Raw genomic sequence first — 17,092 nt, forward strand, 5'->3', positions numbered from 1 at the left:
AACCCGTGTCCCCTGCATCGGCAGGCGGACTCTCAACCACTGCGCCACCAGGGAAGCCCCCAACGAAAGTATTTTTTAATTAAGGTATGTACAATTTAAAGACAGAATGCTATTGCACAGAATGGACTACAGCATACTGTAAACATAAATTACATATACACTATGAAACCAAAATATTCCTGTGACTAACTTTTTCCTGATATCTGCTTTACTGCAGTGGTTTAGAACTGAGCTTGCAGTCTCTGAGGTATGCCTTTATGTACAAACATAATTTTTATGTTGGCCAATCTATTATTTTTCCTTCTTTGGCTTTGCCTTGAATGTGAGGCTTTTAAAAACTTCCCTCTTCCAGTATATACTAGTATATAATAAACAAGTGTTTGTGTTTTTTTTTTTTTCTTACTGTAAGGGTTTTTTTTGACGTGCTTTTAATCTATCTTTAATATATTTTGAGGTATGGTATGATGAAGAGAAAATTATTATTTTTTTAATTAGCCAGTCAGCCTGATAGTATTTATTGAATAATATAACATTATAAGTTAATATTTTCAAAGATAATTTTGATGAGTTTAATTTTTGTTTCTTTTTTTAATTGTAGTCGATTTACAATGTTGTGTAAGTTTCAGGCATACAGCAAAGTGATTCAGTTATACATATTTATGTATATTTTTCAGATTATTTTCCCTTATAGGTTATTACAAAATATTGATTATAGTTCCCTGTGCTATATAGTAGGTTCTCGTTGGTTATCTACTTTATATATAGTAATGTGTTTATGTTAATCCCAAACAACTCCTAATTTTTCCCTTCCACCCACCTCCTTTCCCCGTTTGTAACCATAAGTTTTCTATGTCTGTGGGTCTATTTTTTTCTGGTATATAAATTCATTTGTATTAATTTTTTTTAAAATGTTCCACATATAAGCAGTATCATATGGTATTTGCCTTTCTCTGTCTAGTTTAATTCACTTAGTATGATCATCTCTAGGTCCATCCATGTTGCTGTAAATGGCATTATTTCATTCTTTTTTATGACTAATACTCCATTGTATAAATACACCACATCTTCTTTAACCATTCATCTGTTGATGGACATCTAGGTTGTTTCCATGTCTTGGCTATTGTAAATAGTCCTGCAATGAACATTGGAGTGCATGTATCTTTTCAAATTATAGCTTTCTCCAGATATATGCCTAGCAGTAGGATTGCAGGATCATATGGTAACTCTATTTTTAGTTTTTTAAGGAACCTCCATACTGTTCTCTATAGTGGCTGTACCAGTTTACATTCCCACCAACAGTGTAAGAGGGTCGCTTTTTCTCCACACCCTCTCCAGCATTGTTTGTAGATTTTTTCAATGATGGCCGTTCTGACTGGTGTGAGGTGATACCTCATTGTAGTTTTGATTTGCATTTCTCTAATAATTAGCGATGTTGAGCATCTTTTTATGTGCCTTTTGACCATCTGTATGTCTTCTTTGGAGAAATGTCTATTTAGATCTTCTGCCCGTTTTTGGATTGGGTTGTTCGTTTTTTTTTGCTATTGAGCTATATTGGCTGTTTATATATTTGGAGATTAATCCCCTGTTGGTTGCATCATTTGCAAATATTTTCTCCCATTCTGTATGTTGTCTTTATGTTGATTTATGGTTTCCTTTGCTGTGCAAAAGCTTTTAAGTTTAATTAAGTCCCATTTGTTTATTTTTGTTTTTATTTCCATTACTCAAAAGGTATTGCTGCGATTTATGTCAAAGAATGTTCTGCCTTTGTTTTCCTCTAGTTTTATGATATCTGGTCTTACATTTAGGTCTTTAATACATTTTGAGTTTATTTTTGTGTATGGTGTTAGGGAATGTTCAAATTTCACTCTTTTACATGTAGCTGTCCAGTTTTCCCAGCACCACTTATTGAAGAGACTGTTTTTCCTCCATTGTATATCCTTGACTGCTTTGTCATAGATTAATTGACCATAGTTGTGTGGGTTTATTTCTGGGCTTTGTATCCTGTTCCATTGATCTTTATTTCTGTTTTTGTGTCATACCATACTCTTTTGATGACTGTAGCTTTGTAATATAGTCTGAAGTCAGGGAGCCTGATTCCTCCAGCTCTGTTTTTCTTTCTCAAGATTGCTTTGGCTATTCAGGGTCTTTTGTGTTTCTATACAAATTGAAAAAAATTTTCTTCTAATACTGTGAAAAATGCCAGTGGTAGTTTGATAGGGATTGCATTGAATCTATAGATTGCCTTGGGTAGTATAGTCATTTTGTCAATACTGATTCTTCCAATATAAGAACATGGTATATCTCTCCATCTGTTTGTACCATCTTTGATTTCTTTCATCAGTGTCTTTCTTATAGTTTTTAGAGTACAGTTCTTTTTCCTCCTTAGGTACATTTATTCCTAGATATTTTATTCTTTTTGATGTGATGGTAAGTGGGATTGTTTCCTTAATTTCTCTTCCTGATCTGTCATTGTTAGTGTATAGAAATGGGACCGATTTCTGTGTATTAATTTTGTATCCTGAAACTTTCACAAATTCATTAATGATCTCCAGTAGTTTCCTGGTAGCATCTTTAGGATTTTCTATGTATAGTGTCATGTTATCTGCAAAAAGTGACAGTTTTACTTCTTCTTTTCCAATTTGGATCCCTTTAACTTTTATTTTTTTCTTCTCTGATTGCTGTGACTAGGACTTCCAAAACTATGTTGTATAAAAGTGGTAAGAGTGGACATCCTTGTCCTGTTCCTGATCTTAGAGGAAATGCTTTCAGCTTTTTTCACCATTGAGTATGTTAGCTGTAGGTTTGTCATATGTGGCCTTTATTATGTTGAGGTACGTCCCCTCTATGCCCACTTTCTAGAGAGTTCTTCCCATATATGGATGTTGCATTTTATCAAAAGCTTTTCCTGCATCTGTTGAGATGATCATATGGTTTTTATTCTCCAGTTTGTTAATGTGGTGTATCACACTGATTGATTTGTGGGTATTTGAAAATTCCTTGCATCCCTGGGATAAATCCCACTTGATCATGGTGTATAATCCTCTTAATGTATTGTTGGATTTGGTTTGCTAATATTTTGTTGAGGACTTTTGCATCTATGTTCTTCAGCGATATTGGCCTGTAATTTTCCTTTTTTGTGGTATCTTTATCCAGTTTTGGTATCAGGGTGATGATGGCTTCATAGAATGAATTTGGAAGTGTTCCTTCCTCTGCAATTTTTTGTAATAGTTTCAGAAAGATAGGTGTTAAATCTTCTCTAAATGTTTGGTAGAATTCACCTATGAAGCCATCTGGTCCTGGACTTTTGTTTGTTGGGTGTTTTTAAATCACACATTCAATTTCAGTACTTGTAATTAGTCTGTTCATATTTTCTAAAGGCAAGAAATCATCCACACACAAATATGACCTCTACACCAATAATCATAAGAGGAGGAGAGTAAGGATATTTGAAATGTATTTGAAATTAAGTGATCATCAACTTAAAACAATTACCTATCTATATAAACTGCCATATCAAAATGTCATGGTAACTGCAAACCAAATATCTATATAAATATTCACAAAAAAAGAAAAGAGAATCTAAACATAACACTAAAGATAGTCATCAAATTACATGAGAAGAGAACAAAAGAAAAAAAAGGGAAAAAAAGACCTACAAATCCAAAACAATTAACAAAATGGCAATAAGAACATATATATATCAATAATTACCCTAAATGTAAGCAGATTAAATCTTCCAACCAAAATACAGAGACTGACTGAATGGATACCAAAACAAGACCTGTATATATGCTGTTTACAAGAGACCCACTTCTGATCTAGAGACATATACAGACTGAAAGTAAGGGGCTGCAACAAGGTATTCAATGCACATGGAAATCAAAAGAAAGCTGGAATAGCAATACTCATATCAGACAAAATAGACTTTAAAATAAAGACTATTACAAGAGACAAAGGACACTACATAATGATCAAGGGATCAATCCAAGAATAAGATAGAACAATTGTAAATATATATACACCCAACATAGGAGCACCTCAATACATAAGGCAAATGTTAACAGACATAAAGGAGAAATTGACAGTAACACAATAATAGTGGGGGACTTTAACACTCCACTTACATCAACGGACAGATCATCCAGACAGAAAGTCATAGATCATAAGGAATCATAGAATCATATGGAAATGCAGGCCTTAAATGACACATTATATCAGATGGACTTAATTGATATTTATAGAGCATTCCATCTGAAAGCAGCAGAATACACATTCTTTTCAAGTGCACATGAAACATCTATCTATCCAGGATAGATCTCACGCTGTGCCACAAAGCAAGACTTGGTAAATTTTAAAAAATTGAAATTGGGACTTCCCTGGGGGTCCAGTGGTTAAGACTTTGCCTTCCAGTGCAGGTGGTGTGGGTTCAATCCCTGTAGGGGAGCTAAGATCCCACATGCCTTGCGGCCAAAAAACCAAAACGTAAAACAGAAGCAATATTGTAACAAATTCAAAAAAGACTTTAAAAAAAATTAAAATTTTTAAAAAAAGAAAAGAAAATTGAAATCATATCAAGCATCTTTTCCAACCACAACACTATGAGATTAGAAATCAACCCAAGAAAACAGCTGCAAAAAATACAAACAGTATGGCTAAACAGTATGCTATTAAACAACCAATGGATCTCTGAAGAAATCAAAGAGGAAATCAGAAAATACCTAGAGACAAATTAACAGGAAAACACAACAATCCAAAACCTATGGGATACAGCAAAAGCAGTTCTAAGAGGGAAGTTTATAGCGATACAAGCTTACCTCAGGAAACAAGGAAAATCTCAAATAAACAACGTAATATTACATCTAAATCAACTAGAGAAAAAAGAACAAAACCCACAGTTAGTAGAAGGAAAGAACTCATAAAGATCAGAGCAGAAATAAATAAAATAAAGACTAAGAAAACAATTGAAAAGATCAATGAAACTAAAATCTTGTTCTTTGAAAAGATAAACAAAATTGATAAGCCTTTAGCCAAACTCATCAAGAATGAAAGGGAGAGGGTTCAAATCAACATAATTAGAAATGAAAAAGTTACACCCAACACCACAGAAATACAAAGGACCATAATAAGAGACTACTACAGGCAACTATATGCCAATAAAATGGACAACCTAGAAGAAATGGACAAATTCTTAGAAAGGTACAATCTCCCAAGATTGAACCAGGAAGAACTAGAACTAGAACTAGAACTAGACAAGCTTAAATTTGTAAATAACACTTTTCTTATTTTAAAAGTAACATATGGCCATGTTAGAAAGACTTTGAAAAAACAAAAAAAGTAGAAAATTATAATTATTATAAATTACATAAGCTATAAGTAATTATTTCACTTTTTAAATAGGAATAATCTGGTAGTTATATTTGAATTACATAGAAAGAAAAGAAATTGAGTTGAAATTTTAAAAGCTGCTAAACTTCAGCCAAAACTTCTCTAAAGCTAGAGCAAAACTAGAGCTGTTGGTTCCTAAAAATTCATTATAAATTAAAAAGAGGTTATGAAATCTTTAAGATATTGGGGTTATTTTTTTGAGCTACATGTTTCTTACATGGGAATAAGTTTAAATTTTCCAGAAGATAAAATTTAGTCAGTTGTTTCTAAAATATTCACAAGTAAAAATCCAAAAATATCCTTTATGTAAGCCCTTTTATTTTTATAAAAGAAAAACAAATTTTAAGATGCAAACATATTTTTGAATGATTTTCCATAAATGATTAAAAGGGAAAGAATGTTCTGTGAACAAATATGCTATCAAAGTGACAACTCACTTTCAGGAAAAATACAAATTCATCACAACAAAATAATTCTAACTGTTTTGCTATTGGCCCAAGTACATTACCTATGAATTCTGAGTGACATTGGTCATCTCCTCACTCCTGAATTACTCAGCCTGCGGGGTTGTAGCTCAGTGTTTCAGACAGTTCTTTTCCTTGGACATCATTTGCTAAATCTCATGCTGTGTTTGGGTGATGATTTTTGTATGTGTATTTCTTCTAATTGCCTTTCTTTGTTCTTATTTATCAGAAGACATGTATGTCTTTACTTTATCAATACTCTATTGCACTTCTAAACTGTATAAGTGTGTAATGACACTTGTTTTCTTATTGAAGATATTCTTCCTGTAGCCTTGTTTGCTCTAATATGTATCAACTTCTGTCAGTTAGCTGCCTAGCTGTCATAGTAGGATTTCTTGCATTCACTTCTTCATTACACGGTGTGCTATATCTTATATTCTGAATGTTTGTCTTTCTTCTATCATGTTTTACAACAATTTCATTGACATATAATTCACATATCATACAATTCACCCATTCAATGATGTTTATTATGGTCACATAGTTGTGCAACCATCACCACAATCAATTTTAGAAGATTTTCATCACCACAAAAGAAACTTCATACCCATTAGTAGTCATTCCCCATTTCTTCCCACCCAGCCCCCACCCCAGCCCTAGGTAACCACTAATCTATATTATATCTCTATATATTTGCTTATTTTGCATATTTGATTTGAATAGAATCATACACTTTGTGACTTTTTGCATCTGGTATCTTTCACTTGACAATGTTTTCAAGGTTCATCCATGTTGTAGCATGCATCAATACTTCATAATTTTTATTGCCAAATAATATCCTATTATATAGATATACCACATTTTATTTATCCATTCATTGGTTGATAGAAATTTGAGTTGTTTCCACTTTTTTGCCTATTATGGATAATGTTACTATGAATATTCATGTACAAGCTTTTGTGTGAACATATATTTTCATTTTTCTTGGGTATATACCTAGGAGTAGGATTGGTGGAGCATATGGTAAGTCTGGGTATATCTATGTTTAATCTTTAAGGAACTGTCACTGTTTTGCAAAGTGGCTATATCATGTAAAAATCCCACCAGCAGTGTGTAAGATTTCCAGTTTCTCCACATCCTCATCAAAACCTATTATCTATTTTTTTATTATAGCCATCCCAGTAGGTATACAGTGGTATTACATTGTTATTTTGATTTGCATTTTCCTGATGGCTAATCTTTTACTACTGTTTAATTTTGCTAAAGTGTATCCAAAAGTAATTTTTTTTAGAAAAATACTTGTATGGGCCGAAATGCCCTTTTATGGGGTGGGGTCATATTTTGCAGTTTATTCTACTCTAATTCATGTATTTAAGCCACTTGAGACGTCTTCTTAATTACTTAACACCCTCCCTATGGAATGAATATTTTCAAATTCACTTTTATTTGTTCTTTTCGTTTTTCTGTAGACTTGTAGTCACATAGGAAATGTTTCATGTGTTCACAGGAAGAGCATAGAGTGCATAAAAGTGGCATTAGGACATTATAAATTTCTTTTTTAAATTCCTATTTGTGTTTTTGGGCCAAGATGAAGACACACTTACTAAAAGGTGACTGGCAATTGAAAAAAAAATGTGTGGGTCCTGGAGTATTCTAGAAGCTCAAGAAAAGAGACTCCCCCCCCCAAAAAAAAGCCTAGTGTTTGCCTCTTACATAACAATTTCTATTTCTAGAAGCTATATAAAAAAGATAGAACTTCATAATTGAACAGCAATTTAAATACATTATTGACCAAGATTTCTCCTATATGTAGTGGTTGAGGCATGGGCATTTCTAAAGTGGTCAGTTTATCGGGGCTGCTGCCTATGGTCAAAGTCTGAGTGTACATGTCTAGGTATCACGTATGATCCTGGGTTGCACAAAGACACATACATGCTAGAGCAGGAAAAATTTAAAAAGCTTCTGATCTAGGCTGCCCCCCCTTATTTATAGATGCAGAAATCAAGGTCTAGAAAGATTCAAGTCTTAAAGCTTGCTTGTAGAAAGAGGAGGCTTGAATGCAGGTCCTTTGACTCTTCAACCACTGCTCTTTGAACTAGCCAGTGTTTAAGGTAGTGAAACACTTCCCATTTAATATACCTACACACAAACATCCACTCAGCTTCACAAAAATCTCCCTTGAAATGCTGAGGCCCATTCATTGACTCCAAGTTAAAACATCCTCTTCATCAGACAATGTAAGATTTAAGTGTCACTTGATGTTGCTTTGTTATTCATTTTTGCTTCTAGTTATTCATATTTAAAAACCTAGCTCAACCGAGAATTTTTTGGGTTTTTGTTCCTCTATATGATGCAAACATTTAGTTTTATCCATTGCATTCTCCTGGGGACAACTACCATTACCTGTTATTTCCCAGTTAATACATCTTTGTTGAGGACTTATTCTCTGCCTAGAACCCTGGCAAGCACTCTCCTGGGTGGATGCTCTCTGGGGAGTGTTGACAGGCAAAATAAAGGTCTTCACCCTTTGTGCCCATCACCATGTTTTGCCCTCTGTCTTCTTTATCTTTCAATATTATTCCTTCGCGACCCCTGAACCACCAGTTAAACCATTCACTACTGCCCAAGTATCCATGTCTATTTTTCCCTCAACCATTTCCCCTTCTACACAAAGTGGATGCCCAGATGCATTGCCCCAAACTCTGCCCACTAGCAGGATTTTTCCTCAATGTCCTTTCCCTGGATCATCCCTGAGTAAGACTGTACTACAGTAACAGTCCATTTTCATGTGTGCCCACATTTGAACTGACTCATCTCTGAATAATCTCAGTCTTTTTCTTCCTCCTGAGTCTGAAGGACTCCCATGTGGTCATAGATGTGAGCTGAGAGAGAGAAGCCAGTTAAATAGCGGTTGATGACATGGCAATCTTGACCAGTTGATTATGCAGCTTACTTGTGTCTGTGGCCTTGCTCATCTCTGATCCTAGGTGTACCATTTCCATCTTACGATTGCTTTTGAGACTGCATGATCTATGGCTTGGTAAACAAAACCTATCTATAGGACAGCTGTGGCTTCATAGTCACTTCGTGGTCCGGTTAGAAGCTCAGTCTTTACCAGGGCCCAGTAGCATAGCAGGAGCTGTATTTTGAATGGTGTATGTGGTTCTAGACTTTAGATGGCAGGGCCTTGCTCCAGAACCATAATGGTCTACCTTGTGATTTCCCTGGAAGGGCTGGTGATAAGCTCCACAGAATATTTCTTTTTGATACCAGTGCCTCTAGTACCATAGCATCTGCTGGATTTTGTGGTCCAGGGTACAGGGATGATTATCCCATGGACTGCATTTGCTACTTTATTTTCCACTTAATGCTCTCAGCCTTAGTGTCACTTAGTAAATGGATTGGAGCAGTATTCCCAGGTGTGAAATATGCTGCCTCTAGAACCTGTGTTTCCTTCATAGTGACAGAAGAAGCAAGATGCAACAATCTGTCCCTTAATTTAGAGGAATGTCAAGCATGCCCTGGACCTCTGGACACTTAAAAACCTCACTGATGTAGAAGAAACTCAAATCTTTATAGAGTTTACCTCCCACCCTCAGGAACAAAGGTATTTTGCAATAGCCTTCAAGTCCAATTAACACGCCATGTATACAGTGAACCAACGTGATATTCTGTGGAATATCCAGATGGTTCTGGTCCCTTCATACCACACTATGATAGAGGGTTAGAGAATTGATGGCGCCCTGAGGCAAGATCTTAAATATGGTCGTTCCTGCATGAATGGGAATTGCTTCTGATCCTCCTTCTTTGATAAGGTTGGAAAAGAAGTCATCTGCCCAGTTATGTTCCTGAGGATATGTTGATCTGTTTGAGTAGAAATACCACAACTGACATAGCATCTACAGTTAGGGCTAATGCTTGGTTGAGTTAGTGGAAGTCCAGTATCATCAGTGGGGATCCATCTGCTTTTTGTAGGGGCCAGACTGGTAAATTCAATGGAGAAGTGAAGGTGACCACCCTCTAAGTCTTTAAGGGTAAGACTAACCTCTGACAATCTACTCAGGATGCAAAACTCTTTTTGATTCACTCTCTTGGATAGAGGAAGGGGCAGTTTCATAAACTTCTACTTCGCCTTACCCACTATAATAGCTATTTCACCACAGGCCAAGGAACCAATGTAGGGTTTCTGCCAACTTCTAAGCATGACCATCCATGCTGAAGGGTCCACCAACTGGACCCTCTGAGCCAAACATGGGACATGATCCCGTTTATTACCTGGCACTCAGATGCCAGCACTCTAACAGGGACTATGATGATGCTTTAAGTCCTAGGCTAGCAACAGTAACACAGAACATTTCCCAAGGAGTTCTCAGAATATCTGGTTATCCCCTTTCCTCAGTATGTTGCTACCCAAGGTAGATGTTGTTCCATTCCAATTGGGAGACTTATTCCTGTACACTCTTGCTATGATACTGCAGGGTCCTTTCTGATCAGAACATGGCTTCCCTTTCTGTCAGTGAGTTCAAATCTGAGATATAGGCCCAAGTTTAGAAAATTGATGTTGGTGAAGCAGACTGATTGGGGTTGAGTATTCAGCCTTCTCTGAGCTCTACTATCCTGATGATTAATTTCTGGGCCTGGTTCTCAGATTTTTCTGTCCTCAGTTATTAGAAATAAGTCTCTTTCTATGCTGCCAATAAGACCCTCTGACTTTCACATTTTGTCTTATGTTGGGGATTAATCTTCCTCAGCATTTTGCTGTCTTTATCCTAATACATAGCATAAGAGCAGCCATCCAATTTCATGATCTCCATGATTTCTACTTCCCCCATACTTCTCAAACTCTCCTCAGATCTTGAACCAACCAGTGCACTCTTTTTAGCTGGTATCTCATTCCAGTTTGCCACTGGTAATAGCATTAATAACTGCACCAGTACTACCCACACACACTGGGGGCTCTGAGTCCTCAACCTGTCACTAGTGATGAGGTTCTCATTGGCAGCTGGCTGGCAAATAATCTCGCTCAAAAATTCCAGTTTAGAGGCTGCTTCCTAGGACCACTTTTGGTATCAACTCTCTTTTGTCAATTCCCCAGAAAATAGACTGTGAGATAAAGATTTGTATGCAAGAAGTTTTCAGGGGAAATGAGAGAAGTAAGACTGTGAGAAGGAGAAATTGAACTCCAATGTAGTTGCAATAGAGGCCTTAGCAGGTCTCTCTGGGATCTATGGCACTGTGATGATATGTCAGGGATTTCCCAAATTGAGGCTAGGAGGTCTCCAGAACCAGTCACTGGATTCTGGCCACCTCCAGGGAAGGTATGTTAACTTGGGTGAGTCAGGTCCCTTTGTCCACAAGCAAATACTATATGGAGCTGAGACAGCTGCGAGCCATCAGCAGCCAACATTTCTGGCAACTGAGGGGATGAGTACCTTGGTCCTGAAGAGGGCATCTGAGTGGTACAGGACAGTATACACTACATCGTGATCCACCTATAAAGATCCCAATGAATGCTACTGCAATTTTAGTCTTCTGTTGCATTTTAAGATTGCAAAATTTATTTTAAAAGTCAGCAAAAGACAGGGCTTCCCTGGTGGTGCAGTGGTTGAGAGTCCGCCTGCCGATGCAGGGGACACGGGTTCGTGCCCTGGTCCGGGAGGATCCCGCGTGCCGCAGAGCGGCTGGGCCCGTGAGCCACGGCCGCTGAGCCTGTGCGTCCGGAGCCTGTGCTCCACAACGGGAGAGGCCCGCGTACCGCAAAAAAAAATCAGTGAAAGACAAAGAACTAGAAATCTAATGGAGCAAGAAAATATCCTGCTGGGGCAATATAAGCAAAATCTTTGTTTAGGGATAAGTCACATTCCTTCTGTTTTATCTAAGAATTATCCCAGGCTTTTGAAAAGGGAAGCATGTGTTTGAGATATTAAATAAACTATCTGCAGGCTGTGAGGGTAAAGGCTACTAGAAAGTGCTAGAGATTTTGGGGGGGTTAATTGTGCACTCCTCCAGTTGTTCTTCAACAGAAGTTCCAGTTGTACTTGTCAAAGGTATAAAGTTTCTTTGAATGATGAAATCTTCTTTTCCCTTCGCTTCTGCTTTCCCCTTCAGTTCTCCCTGCTCCATCAGCATTTATCTCTGTGTGAGTCTATTAACATGCTTTCTAGGGTGGACACAGAAAAATTAAGAGCCTATCAAGAAACTATAAGGAATAAATAATAAACTTTAAATTTATTTATTTAAATAAATAAATGCACTTTATTTACTTATTTAAATTTATTTTATTTATTTTTAAAAATTTTTGGCTGCATTGGGTCTTGGTTGCTGCACGTGGGCTTTCTCTAGTTGCGGCAAGCGGGGACTACTCTTTGTTGTGGTGTGTAGCCTTCTCATTGCAGTGGCTTCTCTTGTTGTGGAGCACAGGCTCTAGGCATGCGGGCTTCAGTAGTTGTGGCATGGGCTTTAAGTAGTTCCTTAAACCGATGATTAAGGAAGTTGAGAATTTAGATTTTACTAACATTTTCACACTCTACGAAAGTCCAGGGAACATGATATGCCAACCATAGCAGAAAGCCCTATCGAACACTCAGCAACTCACCTCTGGGTCTATCAACCAAAATGTTGGTTAAATGCTTCTTTTGCCAAATTCTTGAAGATTTGAGAGAAAAATCTGAATTGTATCTCCATGACTTTACGGTGGGAGAAAACCCTCTGAGACATTATATGAATGTACAAGCAAAGTCCTACAGATACATGTACGTTATGCTAATAAGAAAATACCTAGATGTAGAACTGAGGAGGGTCATTTCTTTTACACACACACACACACACACACACACACACACACACATACATACACATATTCTCCAGAATCAATTGAAAAGTTGACAGATCAACCACTGACAGCCAAAAACCTCTAAAATATGTTTTAAATCCTAAGAATAATTACTATTCTTAACATAATGTAATGTCCTCAGCCTCTGACAGCATAGATCTCATTGTTAAGTACCTTGGCCTTTATTATGTGACGAATACTCAAGGAAGCAAGAACCCAAGGATAGTAAATCAGGGGTTGTAAACTGCCATTCCATCAATTAAGTCTGATCCACTGATTTTTCTTTTGGTTTCTAGTATCTTTTAATATTCTGAAAAATCAGAAACCTCAGCAACACTGAGCTTACCTATATGAACCATGGCTTCACCATTTCTTTCCAGCTCTCTCCCATGTGCCCTTTTCACTCTATTGAGAGACTTGAATGCAACCCTAAGAAAAAATATCAAAACAGCTAACAAGGCAATTAGTAAACACAGGTTGCAAGAAGTTAAGGATGAATTATGTTGTTGCTTACCGAAGCCTAAGGATGTGACCAAGAGAAATAACTAAATAAAAACCTTGTTCTACAAGGCCTCTTATGTAAAGTCACTAATTTGATCATTATCCATTACATGTGTTTAATAAATTAGACAATATGTTCACCTAAAGAAAGACAATGCCCTCTAGACACCCATGTTGTAGATGTTGTCATATAATGACATAAACAAGCTGTAGAACAAGAAAAAAACATAATTAGTATTTTGTTCTAAGTAAAGAAAATAAAATAGAACATTCATGAACAATTACAAACAAGTTCTTTCAAGTTACGAGATTATTAGCTGGGGCGTATGAACCATAAATTCTAAGGGAACAGTCACTTGGTAATTGTATTTAGAACACTCTTATTAACTTAGACCAATTCCAGGAATGAGTAGTAGGAACAAGCACAATTAACATAAAACTAGAGAGCTGTACTTAGGAGGAGGAACTCAGAAAACCCAGCTCTGTAGGATGGTGGAGACTTTAGGGAATCCATGGGGTTAGAACATGCAAAGTAGTTGCTTTTGAAGGCCTTAGAACAGTTAAGCCACTGGTATCATGTGTTACAGGGGTAGCATCAGGTTCCTGGCAAGCTGGCCTGGAATGAAGGAAGCAATTACATCATGACATTTGCCACACCATATGGCAGGTGGAGATATCTCAGGATGCCATCCAACGGCTCCTCCGCACAGGAACTCTTCTAGTGAGCGTCACTTGATACACGAAGCTTGTGAAGGAGTTCAAATTCTCGTAGATGATTATATTATCCAGATAAAAAGGTAAGACTACAACCTGAGAACTCTGTAAGAGCCAAGCCAAGAAAGAAATGCTATGTATAGTGATAATGAACTAGAAGTTAGAGGCCCAACCAAAACCATAGAAACTATGGGCAATGGGTCAATATTTACTGATCTCAGATTGAAGTAGCTAAGGATGTGGGACGAGGTCAGATTGGTGCTTAATATTACTTCTGTCTCTATTATTATTTTCATCACACTAAGCATAATTATTCTTTGTCATGAAGTTATTATATGCCAGGCGCTGTGCTTTCTGCTTTTCCTATTTTAGGATGTTTAATGAACATTTGCTAAATGAAAGGGCGATTTAATTCTTCCAGCCATCCTGCAGGGATTACAGATGGGAAGTTAAGCATCTTGCTCAAGGTGCCACTGCAAATAGGCCAAAAAAAGCTAAAAAAAAAAGCTAAAAATCAAATCCAGATCTGCCTCATTACAAAACCCATGAATTCTATACTCATGGTTTGTGCTAGAAGCTGAAGAAAGATTGAAGTTATAAGTCACCAGTAACCACTCAAAGAGTAGTATTAATGTGCAATAAGAGAGAGAAAGAGAGTAGCTGAGCAGGCTCAACAAGGAGAGTCTAAACAAGGGCTAGAGACCTAGAAGTGCAGGAGAGGCGGGTGCAGCCAGGCAGAGGCTTAGTAAGATGGCTGTGCTGGACTTGGCATAGGTGCTCGCCCTCTGACTTTGGACATGAAGAATCTGCCTGTCAGTAGTCATGGTCTCTCATGGGTTCTGGCTTCACATCTCTAGCTACTGCTCTCTATAGGATGTTCTATTCTGTGGTTGAGAAGGTTGGGGGAATGAATGGGAGGTTTTTGCAGTACAGCTGTGGTCCTAGGTGCAGGTCATCCTTGGCTCTGAATGTCCAGGTTGTTGAGGTTCTCAAAGTCTGGGGTTTACATAAGGTTTTCTCTCACTTTATGCATAGAATGAGCTCACAGGAAGGGGTGGTCCAAGCTGCCAGCACTTTTAATCTCTGCTTCTATCCCTATGGACTTTCATCTGTAGCCAACTGTGGGAATTATGAGCTGGGGAGGTGGAGACTCATTTGGCATTATGTCTGTAATTCATCACCACTCTCTACCCCTTGCTTTAAGAATTTTCAAATAGCTCTTCCAAGAATAACCCAGCAAATATGTTTATTTTCCAGGAATGGGGACCCTATCTGTCCCAGCCAGACGGCATTTTGTCTCACCCCATGCCAGTAGACATCACTGCAGAGTCATATAAATTATTATGTCAAGCAGCTAAACCATTAGGTACAAGATTGGGTACAAGAGTTGATCTGCTACCAACACTATTTTCCTAATGTCATCTAGTGTAGGACAAATGCAAGAAGAATTTGAAGCTAAGCCAGTGGACTTTGTTTGACAAATCCAGCTGATTCTCGATTATCCTGACTAATGAGGCACAGAAATTGCCTGAGAACAATGATGGATAAGTCTCAAGCTGTATTCAGCAAAGCACATCACCTATAGGAGGGTTATGACAAAGCCACAAAAAGGGTATGTGCCCCTGGATGTAAGTGGGACAACTAGACTGGGTTTTGAACTTATATTTCCAAGTCATACTAATGCACTAAATTGCAGCAAAACAGATGGACTTAACTTCAGAAAACCAAGGAAAGCTTCCAGAGAGCCTAATTGAACAGATTGCTATGGCCATATAAATAGGTCAAGTAGGAACTCATGCATGTTCCAGGGAAAACTCTGAGATTATGTGTGTGTGTGTGTGTGTGTGTGTGTGTGTGTGTGTGTGTGTGTAGTCAGCTAAGCAGAAACTGATAGAAACCATTTTTGCTGGAGGATGTATTGCTGTGCCATGGATGTGACTGTGTATCAAGATCCTTCTGATACTTGCAGTAACTGACTCTTTGGGAAAAGATCTAAGTTAGCCTCGAAAATCCCAAATTCCATACAAGTATTGCTAGGGTTATAGAGAAACTCTGTGTTTTGACTCTAGAATGCCAGCAAAGGAAAAGGCAACATGTTAAAACAATTCTCTACTAAATTCCAAGCATGGGAGCATTTCACCTACTTCATCATAGAAATCTGTTGCAATTATTACTAACAAAACCAAGTGTCTTCTATTAGTTAAGTCGTTCCAAAGGAGCATACATTTTTTCCAATTACCATGGCTTCCTCCCCTCTTGTAACCTACTGTAATTTTTTCCACAAGGGTTATTAAGTAATTTTGTTTGTTTAAAGCTGCCCAGAAAGTGTCCCTTCCAAATATTGTTCTTTTAAATTTTTATTCAGAGTAGAGTATGTTGAATGATGCCTCATTGTTAGATCAACCTTCTTAATCCCATTAAATAATGCAATCATAGGGGGTGGGTGGGGTGGCAGGAGAATGCAGGGGGGCAGATATATGAAAAAGGTGTCCACATCCTCATAGTGGAAGTGGATCATTATGGCCTCTCCCAAAGAGAGAATCACAGGCTGATTTTTGCCTTGGCATTGCCTGAAAGTGACCCTTGATGGGCATCTGTGCCCTGTCGCCTCTCACAAAGTCTTTGTCTCTGGACTTTAGACCCACCTCACTCATGTCACCATCCATGCCTTTGCCTCTACTTCAGCTTCCAGGGAAGCTCAGGCTGGTCCAAGTCCCATCTCAGAGCTTTAATACTTAACCTTTTAGAAGCTATAGAATGAACTCCTTTACTGGGCAGGGCGTGCTGGCCCAAAGCCCCAACCAAGTAGCTCATTGTATGGTTCCTCCCCTCCTGCCAAGCCTTCCATTTTCCTTATTTTACCTGTTTCTAAACTTGGTCTTGCAATACGAATGTGGGAGTGCTGGAAATCCAGTCAAAGGAGCCTTCAAAAACGTTACATGCCGTTGAATAGTGTTATTTGTCTAGTCTCTGCTTATCATTTACTGTGGCTTTCTAGGGGTCAAAGTAGTCAAGCATTTGGGGACTTGGCTGTCGAGGACAATAATTATAGAAGGTATGACCTTGGAATTTGGGAGGTGGAGGGGGAAGAAAGATGTGTCTTTATTCTTAATGATGAGTAATTATTATTTAGTGCACAATGAACAACTGGCCTAGTTTAGCCTTTTCTCTGGGTTCTCAAACTATAAGTTATTTT

At 37.7% G+C, this 17,092-nt stretch overlaps 1 pseudogene; it reads left to right on the forward strand.

Moving 5' to 3' along the window:
- LOC136120173 (B-cell CLL/lymphoma 9 protein-like) overlaps positions 1 to 17,092 on the forward strand; it is a 96,125-nt pseudogene that overhangs the window by 20,601 nt on the left and 58,432 nt on the right.

Source organism: Phocoena phocoena, chromosome 3, assembly GCF_963924675.1.
Source record: "Phocoena phocoena chromosome 3, mPhoPho1.1, whole genome shotgun sequence".
NCBI lineage: Eukaryota > Metazoa > Chordata > Mammalia > Artiodactyla > Phocoenidae > Phocoena > Phocoena phocoena.